Below are 13402 nucleotides of genomic sequence, written 5' to 3' on the forward strand. Positions count from 1 at the left end.
AGCCATTTCTGATTTTTTTGTATCAATTTTTTTTTTATTCTAAAGAATTAATTTTCTGTAAAATTTCATTCTAGTGAAATTAATATTCATGCAAAAGATTTCTTCAATGATCTTAGCATCACTCCAGTTGTGTTATATATTTAATTCAGAATAGAAATTGTATTACAGCAATAATACTTTTATTTATTTATAATATTTTTTTAAATTATTTAAATTATATTTATAAATTATACATATAAAAAATATATTAAAAAATATTATAAATTAATAACAGTATTACTGTTATTATGCAATTTCTATTCTATTTAAAAAAATTTTTTTGGAGTTTTATGTCTAGCAACGCCCCTAATTACAGAAAAAAAGGAATAAGACTGTGTATATACAGATATATATAATGTATATAATGAAATTGTTTCCAAATCACAGAGCTCAAAACTGGTCTGTCTGTAAGGTTTAACAGTTTTATTAAAAAGATATTTCACCCAAAAAAATTAAATTCTGTGAACATTTACTCTTGGATTCCAAAACGGTTTGAGTTTTTTTTTTTTTTTTTGTCTGTTGAACACAAACAAAAAAAAACTTTGAAGAATGTTGGAAAACTGTAACCACTGACATCCATAGTAGGAAAACAAATACTCTAGAAGGTTACAGGTTTTATATTCATGTTCAAAAATCTCAAACTGGTTTGAAAGAAGTGAGTAAATGTAAATTTTTGGGCAAATTATCCCTTTTAAAAAAAAAAGTTCCCTGTGGAGAAAATGAATGGCATTTTTATCTCAGGAACCTGAGTTTTGCACTCTTCTGGCCTTTAAAATATTCTATAGTTTCCTTATTTGCATCTATGGTTCATGGAATCTTTCCACTCCACAAAAGATTCTTTATAGTTACATACGTGCATAATATGAAATGTAATATAATGAAATGCATTTTAAAAGAGCCATTATGGGTGTGTATATTAAATATTATTAAATATTATTTTTAAACAAAAATTTTATTTATGTCCATGCACAAGTCAAAAATAAACAAATGTGACACATCACAATGTATGAAGTAAGGACAATTTATAAATTATTTTCTTTTTGCCATCGCCACTCTTAAATGTTGTTTGAATTTACGTGCGTGAGGTTATCATAGTTATTACAAGTTGCTTGCCCTTTATTGGTTTCACGATTCAAGTTCAACCAAATATGTGCATTGGTTAAAACGTATTTTAACTGAGTTCTTACTTATTTTGCTGTAGGAAATACAATACAAAGGGAATTGTAATTTTATTTTCAACAGGAAACTGATTTATATAACTGAGCCATATTTTTTATACTTTAAAATATTATTGAAGAGAGAAAGCTGTGGCTCTTATTTTTAGTCAAAGAGCCACATGTGGCTCCTGAGCCATAGGTTCCCTACCCCTGATTTAAAACAGCCCTATATTGGGTATTATATACAGTGTTTAGCCTAATTACTCAAAGTACACCCCATTTTGAAAATGTATTTTTTTTTTCATTTCTTAGTGAATATAGGAAATGTATTTTTGGTGCATTTAAACAAAACAGATTTATTAAACAGATACATTTATTAAAATGATATTTTAATTACCAAGTATTTAGAAATTGAAAGATAATACTATTAAATTCAAGCTAAACATTGCAAAAAAATGCTTTTCTTGATTTTTCCTCTTTTTAAAATTTGTATTTAATAATTTTCCATAATATATAAATTTGGGTGTACTAGTTTTTGGAGCATTATCGTAAGTTATTTTGTTAGATAAGCTCCAGATTTGGCTTCAGTACTGACTAATCTAATGTATTTGCACAAATATAATATTATAAAGCTTCCTATTAAAAATATGTATTTAAAAGATAGATTTGTAAGGGGTGTATATATACACTGAGCACTGTAACTACTAAAGCTCCTTTCACACATACAGACTTTTCTGGAAAATTATCAGTAAACTGCTGTGAGAGATCACGTCTGAGCAGCCCCTTTATAAAAACACAGAAAATTAGTAGCAGTATTTTTCTTTAAGGAGAAGTTGCAATATTATCAGTAAACTGCTGGAATTCTGCAGTGTGTGAACAGTGCATTTACTGGTAAAGCTGTTCTAGTAATTCTAAAGGAATTTACCAATATTACAATGTAAAAGGGGCTGATATCTGTGACGGAAAGGATGTCAACTCTGAAATAATCCGTTGCATGTTCTTCCGCCATTTATTTCTAACATATGCTCTTTAACTTAAAATTATGATTTTGTATTTCATATAATGGGCTTTTGGGGCGACACTAAGGCGACAGGGCTAACCACTGAGCCACTGAGCAAGAAAGTCGCTGGTTCTACTCCCTGCTGGGTAAGTTGGCTTTCTGTGTAGAGTCTGCATGCTCTCTCTGTGTTAGAGTGGTTTTTCTTCCGGGTGCTCTGGTTTCCCCCACAGTCCAAAGACATGCATTATAGGTGAGTTGAATAAACTAAATTTTCCGTAGTGTATGAATGTGAGTGTATGGGTGTTTCCCAGTACTGGGTTGCAGCTGAAAGGGCATCCGCTGCGTAAAACATATGCTGGAAAAGTTGGCACTTAGCTGAAGGAAAATGAATGAATGAATGTGCTTTTAATGTTGTCACATTTTCTTTCCTGTATCACCATTCAAGCTCAAACCACTGTGAAAAAGTGGGTAAATGATGGCAGCCTGACATTTATGAGGCTGTTTTCAGCAATGTCAATATTGCAGCTCTTGGTACTGATGTCACTGATATCAGAGCACTCTTCCTGAGAAAATGAAGCTGCTTGGTATTTAATAAAGTGTGGTGAATTCTGTGGGTTGCGCTCTTACCATCTTCAGCATAATCGATAGTAAATATTCCTGCCAGCACTTGAGTGACATGACCACCATAAAACATCAACGACGTGCTAAAGATACAATCTGACAGATGTTCTGGCACACTCTGACAGTTCGATCTCCCACCTGTATTATAACAGCTGCATTGCATACATAAAAATGAAGGTTCCAAAGAGGGTTTTGCAACAATTGCTAGTGCCTTAAAAAACAACTCACATCCAGTTCCGACTGCACATTATTTGCCTGTTATGATTGTCACTGTGTCAGATTATGCAATTTAGTCTCTCTCTCTTATTTTGTCGTGGACAAGTAATGTCATGATGCCTCCAAACAAATCATTGTGGGCTCAAGCACACTCTTTTTTTTTTTTATAATGTTTGTGATGTCAGAAAAGCCCAAAAAGCTTATGAGTGAATATATTACAAGTATCACTGTCTCTCTTTCTCTTCAACATGTTTGAAAGCTGTGTATGGAAGAGCTTCAGTGCTCATGTTCAGTGCCACAAACATGATGAAATCTGTCACGGAGGACCGAAAAACAAACATGCAAGGCTTTCTTGTGAAGCTTCCCAGATGAAGTGCTGAATATTGTCCGCTATGACACTCTATGCGAGATAAAATGACCAACTTCTGCTTCCCAGACACCCATTCTTGCTTAGGACTCACCACAAGTAAGCAGATTAGTCAAGCGGATTTCACCAAAATTAGGCTGATACTGTGCAGTCTAAACACTGTAGGAAAAAATCTTTTTGTTTTCTCATTGTTTGGAAAAATCTGCAGATAAATAATAATAATAAAAACATGTTCAGAAAATGAATGTTATTTTTTTTAATGAAACTTTTAATGATGAATAAAATGGTTCTGCCAATGCAGTAGATACATTCATTGGGTTTTATATAGCTGTAGACATTAGTTAGTGGCATTTTTCAGTGACCAATGTTGTTTGTTAGGTCAAGGAATGTCCGGAAGTGACAGACAATGACCAAGAACAATAAGGTTACAGTGTGTCAAAAATAATTTATAGTTAATTCATTTAAATAATAATAGTTAACTAGTGCCTGCACACTTTTTCAGCAATGCTGGTTCAGATAAACATTATAATAATGCTTCTTTTTAAGTCTGGGTCAAACCACTATTTGCCATAAACTAAGCCCAACCAGTTACACGGAGAAACACAACATTACAGACTTAATTACATTATAGACAGACACATCGCTACACTTCATTTACCAGGGCATGTGCCTCAGTAAATGCTTTGAGATATGATTTACTTTGTTTGCAACTGTATTTATTAAGAGTGATAATCCCAGTGTAAAAACGTTTTTCTCTATCTGTAACCGAACCAACGTTGGTGAAAGCAATGTAGTTTAATCAAAAGGCAAACTGACGCTTATGCGCAGAATTTTTTTTTAAACATTATTGCGCAGCTGACGCACCACTCCTGCTTGACGCAGTTTGAGTCCCAGTTATGAACATGCATGCCAAAAAAAAAACACACCGCTCACACACTACTCATGCGCTGTGAAATTGCCGTAACAGCCATTTATGTGGAGGTGTCGACTCGCAGTGAGTTTTGCAAGTCGACACAACTAAAGTTTAAATAATATGATGATGATCTTATTTTGACTAAGCATGCCTTTTAGTAGATTTTTTGTGTGTTTTTATAAAACAAAAAGGACGGACAATGAGTCAGAGAGGTAAGACTTAATAAACCTAATTCTCGGCCATGTGTCAAGTCTAAGACAACACATATTTTTATAAAACATCTTTTTTTTATTCTAAAGAATTGTCTGTAAAATTTCACTCTAGTGAAACTAATATTCATGCAAAAGATTTCTTCAATGATCTTAGCATCACTCCAGTTGTGTTATATATTTAATTCAGAATAGAAATTGTATTATAGCAATAATACTTTTATTTATTTATAATATTTTTATAAATTATATATATATATATATATATATATATATATATATATATATATATATATATATATATATATATATATATATATATATATATATATATATATATATGTATGTATGTATGTATGTATGTACACATATATGTATATATAATTTATTTAAAAATATTAAAAAATATTATAAATGAATAACAGTATTACTGTTATTATGCAATTTCTATTCTATTTTATTTTTATTTATTTATTTTTTTTTATGTCTAGCAACGCCCCTAATTACAGGAAAAAAAAGGAATAAGACTGTGTATACAGATATATATAATGTATATAATGAAATTGTTTCCAAATCTCAGAGCTCAAAACAGGTCTGTCTGTAAGGTTTAACAGTTTTATTAAAAAGATATTTCAGCCAAAAAATTTAAATTCTGTGAACATTTACTCTTGGATTCCAAAACGGTTTGAGGTTTTTTTTTTTGTTTGTCTGTTGAACACAAACAAAAAAAACTTTGAAGAATGTTGGAAAACTGTAACCACTGACATCCATAGTAGGAAAACAAATACTCTAGAAGGTTACAGGTTTCATATTCATGTTCAAAAATCTCAAACTGGTTTGGAAGGGGTAAGTAAATGTAAATTTTTGGGCAAATTGTCCCTTTTTAAAAAAAAATTCCCTGTGGAGAAAATGAATGGCATTTTTATCTCAGGAACCTGAGTTTTGAACTCTTCTGGCCTTTAAAATATTCTGTAGTTTACTTATTTGCATCTATGGTTCATGGAATCTTTCCACTCCACAAAAGATTCTTTATAGTGGAATACATTTTAAAAAGGAGGGAAAATTAAGTGCATAAGCACATTAAACTCTTCTTTCCACAGATTATCCATGCATTCAAGTCACAAGCTTGCAATATATGCAGAAATAGAGAATTAAACATAAAGAGAGATGAGAGTGGCTTTTATCTCAACTACATGTTTTGTATGTGCCTTAATCATTATTCATTAACATACACCACTGCCTCTTATAGCTTCTGCCTTTGATAGTCAATGACAGAAGCCTTGATTTTCTCATTAATTCTAGCGGCGAGTGTCAGACAGAAAACAGCAAACAGAGTCAAGAACGTAAAGATTAAATTTGACTTTGTATGTTCAAGCTATGGATGAAAGTGGATAAAATCATCAGGAGGAACAGTCTTTGTATTGTTCTAATGCATTCTATATAGGCCAATCAATACGGCAACACTTCAAACAGCACTTCTCTCTCCTCCAGGCCCCTCGGCTTCAACAATACGTCTGTGCGCTTCACCTCCTAATTGTGTTTGCATTTTAAATTATTCAAAGCAATAAAAAAAGAACATGAAACACACTTAGCGTTCCTGAAGCTTCCACATGGCTTCAAATCCACAGCTGTCACGCAAAGCTGTATATTGTGCTTGGGGAAACGTGGGGATGTACAGTACGCTCCCAGGACAATGCTAAATGATGCGTATGACTCAAATGATAAAGAGTGATTTCATGACAGCGTTATTTGATTACATCTAGAGAGATACACAACGATGCATTTAAAATCTGTGTGTGGGGGGAAAAATTCACAAGAATCATAATTTTTCATTTAAAGAGTAATTACACTGTAAGCAGGATTGGGATTTAGCATCTGAATTTAAAGTGCAGTGGCACAAAAAACAACTCTACACTTTCAAAGATAGAAGGATACATAATCATCTCTACATTCGAAGGAAGCTCAACTTAAATGAAGCTTGTGTTTTTTTTTTACTATAATCTCCAAGACTGTGATCAATTAGGGTGTTGCAGTCAATTGTCCATGACTCATTTGGAAAATAAATGGAAAATAATCTTGTAATAAAGCGTTTGAGGAATGTGAATGAAATCAATCCTGTCTAGTGTGAAGGCTTTCTGCTTTCAAATGTTAATGTGATCATTATGGCCATCATTATGTAGTCTTCTTTTATAATTACCGAAGCTCTGGAGAATCTGATCCCTGAATAAGAACGGTCACCTGGACAGCTGGGAGCCAGCAACGCTGACCCTGTGTTGAAAGCAAGTCAGAAGTCTCAGCTCTTGATAATTAAGAGAAAAACTAATGTATCCATTGCTATTGTTTCTGCAAGTCATTTACCATTTCCTCCTCCTCTATAACATCACTCATGTGTCATTATAGATGGTAAACGAGGATTGATTAGAAAGTAAATTACAGACTTTTCATGTTTTATGGTTATAAATAATTTATTAAATGGAGTCAATTTATCTGTTTGTAATTGGACTTTTTGTTCAACCAGGAAACAAATTGGATGGAACGGAAGTTAGACTAAAATTTCACTAGATTTATAAGGGTTGATTTGAACCTTTTCTAATATGATGGGATATGTAAACACTTGATTGGATCAGAAACTGAAGTTCTGTGCATGTGTAATTACAGGGAAATGACTTCTTTTTAAAAACAAAAACAAAAAAAAAACAGGTGTGTTATTGATGAACAATGCTATCGCTGAACTGAATAGGCGTTATCAGCTGATAGATATGGGCCAGTTGGGGAATTCTGTGCGTACTGGTAGGCTAAGAAGGCTGCTATCATCCATCCACATGGTTAATCAGCTATACTAATAGAAATGACTCCAGACCCAGATCTGTTTTTACATTACTTTTTTTTATTGATTATTTATTTATTGCAGAACAAAGCCAGCATACATAGCTAGCAACAATTATATACAAGCCAGGGTTTGCATTAAATAAAAATACATAAAGAAATTACAAATAATAATAATAGTAAAATAAAGACAATAAATTAATAAATGAATAACAATACACAGAAAAAGAAAAGCTCTGGGGTGAGAATTAACTAGTTATTATATAAGAAATTTTCTCAATAAAATCGGACCATGCTTTGATTGTATGGGGTTTAGCTCTGTTAATTCTTGCAGTGAAACGTTCTAACAGTGCAATATTTTTTAGTTCAATAAGCCACATTTTATCCGCTGGGAATGAGGGTTCATGCCATATTTTAAATATAACTTTCATGGCTGCAGTTAGTGCAGTATGAAATATCCTGCATTGGGAAGTGTTTAGGTTTAGATCATAATCATCATTCAATAAGCAGATATTAGGGTATTTGGGAATGAACATCTCACACAATTCTGAAGTAGTTTGAAATACCTTATCCCAAAATGTACTGATAAGTGGACTGTTTTTACATTACTTTAACAATTGGGTTTAGAGATGGGGTAGACGTTAATTATATAAAATTAATGGGAAATTTAATAAGTAATATAAATCATTCTTGTGGTTGATCAGCTAAACTAATAGAGAAGACTCCAGACCCAGATCTGTTTTTACATTGTTGTGACGATTGGGTTTAGGTATGGGGTAGGGGTTGACGTTAATAAAATACAATAATTCTCATGGTTAATCAGCTGTACTAATAGAGTAAACTCCAGATCCAGATCGGTTTTTATATTACTGTGACGGATGCGTTTAGGGTTGGGGTAGGGATAGACGTTAATAAAATACAATTGATGGTAAATTCAATAAGTAATATAAATCATTCTTGTGGTTAATCAGTTATACTAATAGAGAAGTCTCCATCTCTTACTGTGAGCTTTTGGGCGGTTTAGGGTTAGGAAAGAGGTATACATTAATAAAATACAATTAATGGGAAATTTAATAAATAATCATAAAAATTCTCGTTAACTTCCACCCAGCTGATTAACCATGTGGATGGATGATAACAGCCTTCTGAGCCTATCAATATCTACCAGCTGATAACCATCGATAACGCCTATTCAATCGAGTGATAGCGTTCGAATATATTGTGGAAGTTTCAACTGAAAAGTTCATTTAAACACAGCTAGATGAAGCACAAGTTTCATAATTCTGCTTAAATTATTATTGTAATTGTAAGCCTAATCTTAAAAACAGCATTAACAAAAAACGACAGACAAGCCAAAACCAAATTATGCTGTCAGTCAATTGGGCTTACTGAATCCCAAAATATAAAAAAACAAAACAAAAAAAAAAAACAGTTTGGACAGAGGTTCAAAGTAAGGAAACGAAAATATGCTGTCAGCTAAATGGAGCAGTGAAAACTGCAAGTTTATGTTTGTTTGTGAGCGTCAAAGTCTGTGTACAGTACATGCACGTCTCCAGAACCCTACCGCCCGCTATTTCTGCAGCTGTTAGTCACGGCAATTGGCGTCCACTCACACACCAGCCTCCTCGGTGAAGGAGGTTCTGTCATCTATCATTCCCCATTCACAGCGCCACCCTCCACTGTTACTATAAATACAAGCAGCAGCGCCTCCATTATTAATGCGCAGAGCCACTCCGGCCAATCACACCAATCTATCCTGAATCTATCATCGAAAGTTGAGCGGCGCCACCTCCAGATGCCTGGCAGCCTGTATGACCCACCCACAGCTTTCTGAAAACGGCCTGCAGCTTCGCACAGGCTTTAACAGGGGATCAGAACAGGAATCCCGGTGTGGATGATGGTCTTGCTCATTCACTATAATCTCCTATAAATGGGTTGAACGGATGACCGAGCACATAGAGAGGCCAATGTAACTCTATGACACACCTGAGGACACACTGTCCCGATTCTGCAATTTGAGGGAGTAATGCTACAGTCATTTATATCTCTTATAATTGATCATTTCTTGCAGTTACAGTGGTCAGCATATATAAGTACTCCCCTTACAAATCTATATTTTATATTCATATTTGTAATAGGAATATATAATAGGAAGCTATACAATATTATATTTGAGCATATACATTAAATTAGTTAGTACTGAAGCCAAATCTGGAGCTTATCTAACAAAATAACTTACAACAATGGTTCAAAAACTAGTAGACCCAAATTTATATGTTATAGAAAATTATTAAATTCAAATAAAAAATAAATTAAAAAAAACTAAAAAGAGGGGGGAAAAATAAAGAGAAGCAAAAACAATTGGACAAATTTAGTTGGAATTTTGTAGGTTGTAATTTGATTTCTTGTTATTTTGCTTAAATTTAATTGTATTATCTTTTAATTTCTAAATATGTTTGGTTATTAAAATATTATTTTAATAAATATATTTGTTCAATAAATCTGTTTTGTTTAAATGCTACAAAATACATTGCCTATATGCACTGAGAAATGGAAAAAAATATTCATTTACAAAACGGGGTGTACTCATTTATGTTGAACACTGTAAAATCTTGATGCTATCAATTGGCAGCACAAAACATTACAACAATTATTTTGTATAAACAAAAGAAAGAAAAATTCACAATGCAATATTTGAAAGAAAAGATTGCTGGTTAAAAAAAAATATTATTATATATTTTAAATAATACAAAATACAGCCATTTGTTGTGTTTGAGTAATCAAAATCATGCCATAGAAATGTGGTGAAATAATATTCATAATGGTCGCCATATGTGCTATTTGTAATAAATTAATACCAACAGGTACATAAGGTCACTGCTACTTGTTAAAGAAGACATGCGAAACATAATTCAAATCTTATCAGTGGAACTTGATGCAAGTGCACAGATGGGCTCTTGTTTTCTTATAATTTATGCTGCCACATATTGCTCATCTCTTCAGGCTAATAGCTATAGGCTTGAGCGCGCACCTGTTTTGGGGAACTACGAACTGCTCTGAATCATGTTTTGTTTTTCTATTCTCTTCCATCTTTTAAACACAATCAACTCTAAAGGTCTATCCTTGAATTATTTGCATAAAACACATTGAAATTTTTCAAGTGTCACTTCGAGGTCAATGGAAATTTGCTGAAGTCATTACACGCTTTTCAGCTCGCGTTTAGCTTCTTCCAAAACACTTATTCAAAACAAGTTCACGGTGATACCAAACACAATATTCTGAGCCAGAAATATTTGTTGAAAATTGCAAGTGATAGTTTACACAAAATGTGCTGGTATTTATAGTCACTTTCCCAAAATGTTCATCTACACTCTCAGAAAAAAGATACACATCCAAATCTGCATATTAGTACTTAAGTGCATTTTTTAAGAATATAATAAAAGAATAAGAATTTCTTTTTTTCATTTTTACAGAGAGCTGGAAGGGATGTTGTGGTAAGGAAAAAAATGGGTGGGTGAAAAAAAATAAATAATATATATATATTTTTTAAAGTTTTTGTGTTACCTCACAATAAACATTTTCTGTTTCTTCATTTTAGTCATGGCTCCTTGCGTTCACAATGGACATTATTTTGAACTTGGACTTAAGTATAAAGATATGCTCAATGCTTAGTTCAATGCATGATGTTGATATAAGTGAAAGACACTTAAAAAGGATATTGCACAAAAAAAGATAGTCTCAATGGAAAAGGTACTCTTCCTTTATGGATCTTGTTGATTTCGCAGTAAAAGAATAGTTCACACAAAAATAATATTTCCTCACATTAAAGAGGTTATCAATTTTATAAATCTTTTTTCTTCAAGATTAATCTTATTTTCTAAAGATATTCGGAAGAATGTTGAAAACCATTCACTGGCATCAATAGTATAAGAACCAAAAGAACTATGGAAGTCAGTAGATGGCAGTTTCGATGTACAGTTGAAGTCCCCGTTTATTTTTTTGTCCAATTTCTGTTTAACTGAGAGAGAAAAAAAATGTCAACACATTTCTAAACAGAATAGTTTTAATAACTCATTTCTAATAACTGATTTATTTTATATTTGCCATGATGACAGTACATAATATTTTACTAGATATTTTTAAGATACTTCTATACAACTTAAAGTGGTATTTAATGGATTAACAAGGTTAATTAGATTTACTAGGCAGGTTAGGGTAATTAGTCAAGTTATTCTATAATTATGGTTTGTTCTGTAGACTATCGAACAAAATATAGCTTAAAGGAGCTAATAACTTTGACCTTAAAATGATTTGATGAAATGCTTTTATTCTAGACGAAATAAAACAAATAAGACTTTCTCCAGAAGAAAAAAATATTATCAGACATACTGTAAAAACTTCCTTGCCCTGCTAAACATCCTTTAGGAAATATTTAAAAAAGAAAATAAATTTAAAGGGGTTTAATAATTCTGACTTCAGCTGCTTCTGTTTTTTTATTGTATTAAGATTTTTTCAATGCTATTTTAGAAGATGTGTTATAGCACCAGCCATTGCATAAGAGAAAACATGGTTTGCCAGAAAATTAAGTCAATGACAATGAAGCATTATCATAAATTACATAGACTTCTGCTATTGGTAATCCACAGAAACAGGAAGAGGGATATAAAATAAGAAATACAAATTCCTAATCATAACTAATTGCACCAAATACCAGAGGGCTTTGAAGAACTTTCCATGTCAACTCCCATGGCAATTTCCCCAGAAAAGAACATGACTGACAAGTCTGAAAGTTTAGTGATCTAGAGCTCGAGCTGACACCGTCACCGCAGCTAAGCTGAAGGTTGATTGATGGCCTGTGCGTGGATGACACTGATAAACTAGGCCAAAGCCGTCAGCATACGGAGAGGTCCATTTGCAACTCGGGCATAGCTGCTGCAATAGACGTCTACCGTGAAGTATGCGGCCATTAGACCTGCAGTGGATGAGCAGAGACTGAAGGATAGCGGACATGAAATATCACCGGCCTCCAACGAGCTATTCATCAACTAATGCAGTGGATCGCACACAGAGTTAATCTGTTCAGTGCAACTCTGAAACAAGCCCTTAATAAACAAACCGGATGCCGCTATTTGGCTTAATGGCATTCAGACTCGGCAGGAGTGAGCCGTAGACATTTTTGCTAAACTGATTTTCTCATCAGCGCTAAAAAGAGCAAGCATTGGTGGATTAATATGGGTTTTGTGTGCAAATATATGATTCTGCAAACAATGCGGTTTTAAGCAGGAGTGTTCATGAGTAATGGATTGTGTGCTGTCTTCATTAAACACGTCTCAGTAGCATAATCCCTCAGAATAAAGATATGCACTTAGCCGCACAAACACTAATACAGCCCATTCAACATTATGGTTTTGATTAGGTAACAAAAAAAATACAAGTTAGACGTGGCTGTCCATTTTCCTGACATAGTTCGCTGATTAGACTGATTAAAATGTGCACACTAAGGAGAGTGTGAGGTGAAATATTTGTACTATTTGGAGGATGCTGACAGGTACAGGAGATTGCATTATGAAATCAGTCAGTGATTGTGTGCCTAGACAGCAGTTGTTCTCAATCTCTTTGACTCCAAGGCCTCCTATTGTCCACAATTATACTTAGGAAGTCAAAATTTAGAGGCTTTGTAAGTTTTTTTCCCAGAAGTTTAAGAACTGAATGTTCTTCAAGGTTTCTTCAAGGCTCATTTTTTTAAGGAATTTGCAAGACTTCCAGTTTTACATGATGTACTTTATTTTTTCACATTTTTACATTTTGGGTGATTTTAATGCTGTTTGTTTAAAATATGCACATACACAACCATGAGGTTAAAATTGTCATTTTTAAATTAACCAAACCACCTAGTTTGTCCATGTTTTACCCAAATGAGTTGGAATTTTTTTAAAGCAGCTACTTTTTATTATCTAAAATACATATTATTGTACTACAGCAACAGCGTCGATTCCGCCAAAAATAAAGCTGATGTATATTTCATATCTATGCCAATAAATGCTGTATGAAATT

The 13402-nt window shown here is 33.0% G+C and overlaps 1 protein-coding gene and 1 long non-coding RNA gene across 5 annotated transcripts in view; one reads left to right on the top strand and one right to left on the bottom strand.

Moving 5' to 3' along the window:
• The window catches only part of shank1 (SH3 and multiple ankyrin repeat domains 1), a 167119-nt gene that overhangs the window by 136857 nt on the left and 16860 nt on the right, over positions 1–13402 (bottom strand). The window lies entirely within an intron of this gene.
• Positions 5006–7222, top strand: LOC147845655 (uncharacterized). The gene is made up of 2 exons (XR_015480958.1): positions 5006–5051; positions 5213–7222. It is a non-coding gene; the product is annotated as an uncharacterized LOC147845655 (long non-coding RNA).

Source organism: Danio rerio, chromosome 3 (assembly GCF_052040795.2).
Source record: "Danio rerio strain M-AB ecotype USA chromosome 3, GRCz13ab, whole genome shotgun sequence".
NCBI classification, from domain to species: Eukaryota; Metazoa; Chordata; class Actinopteri; order Cypriniformes; family Danionidae; genus Danio; species Danio rerio.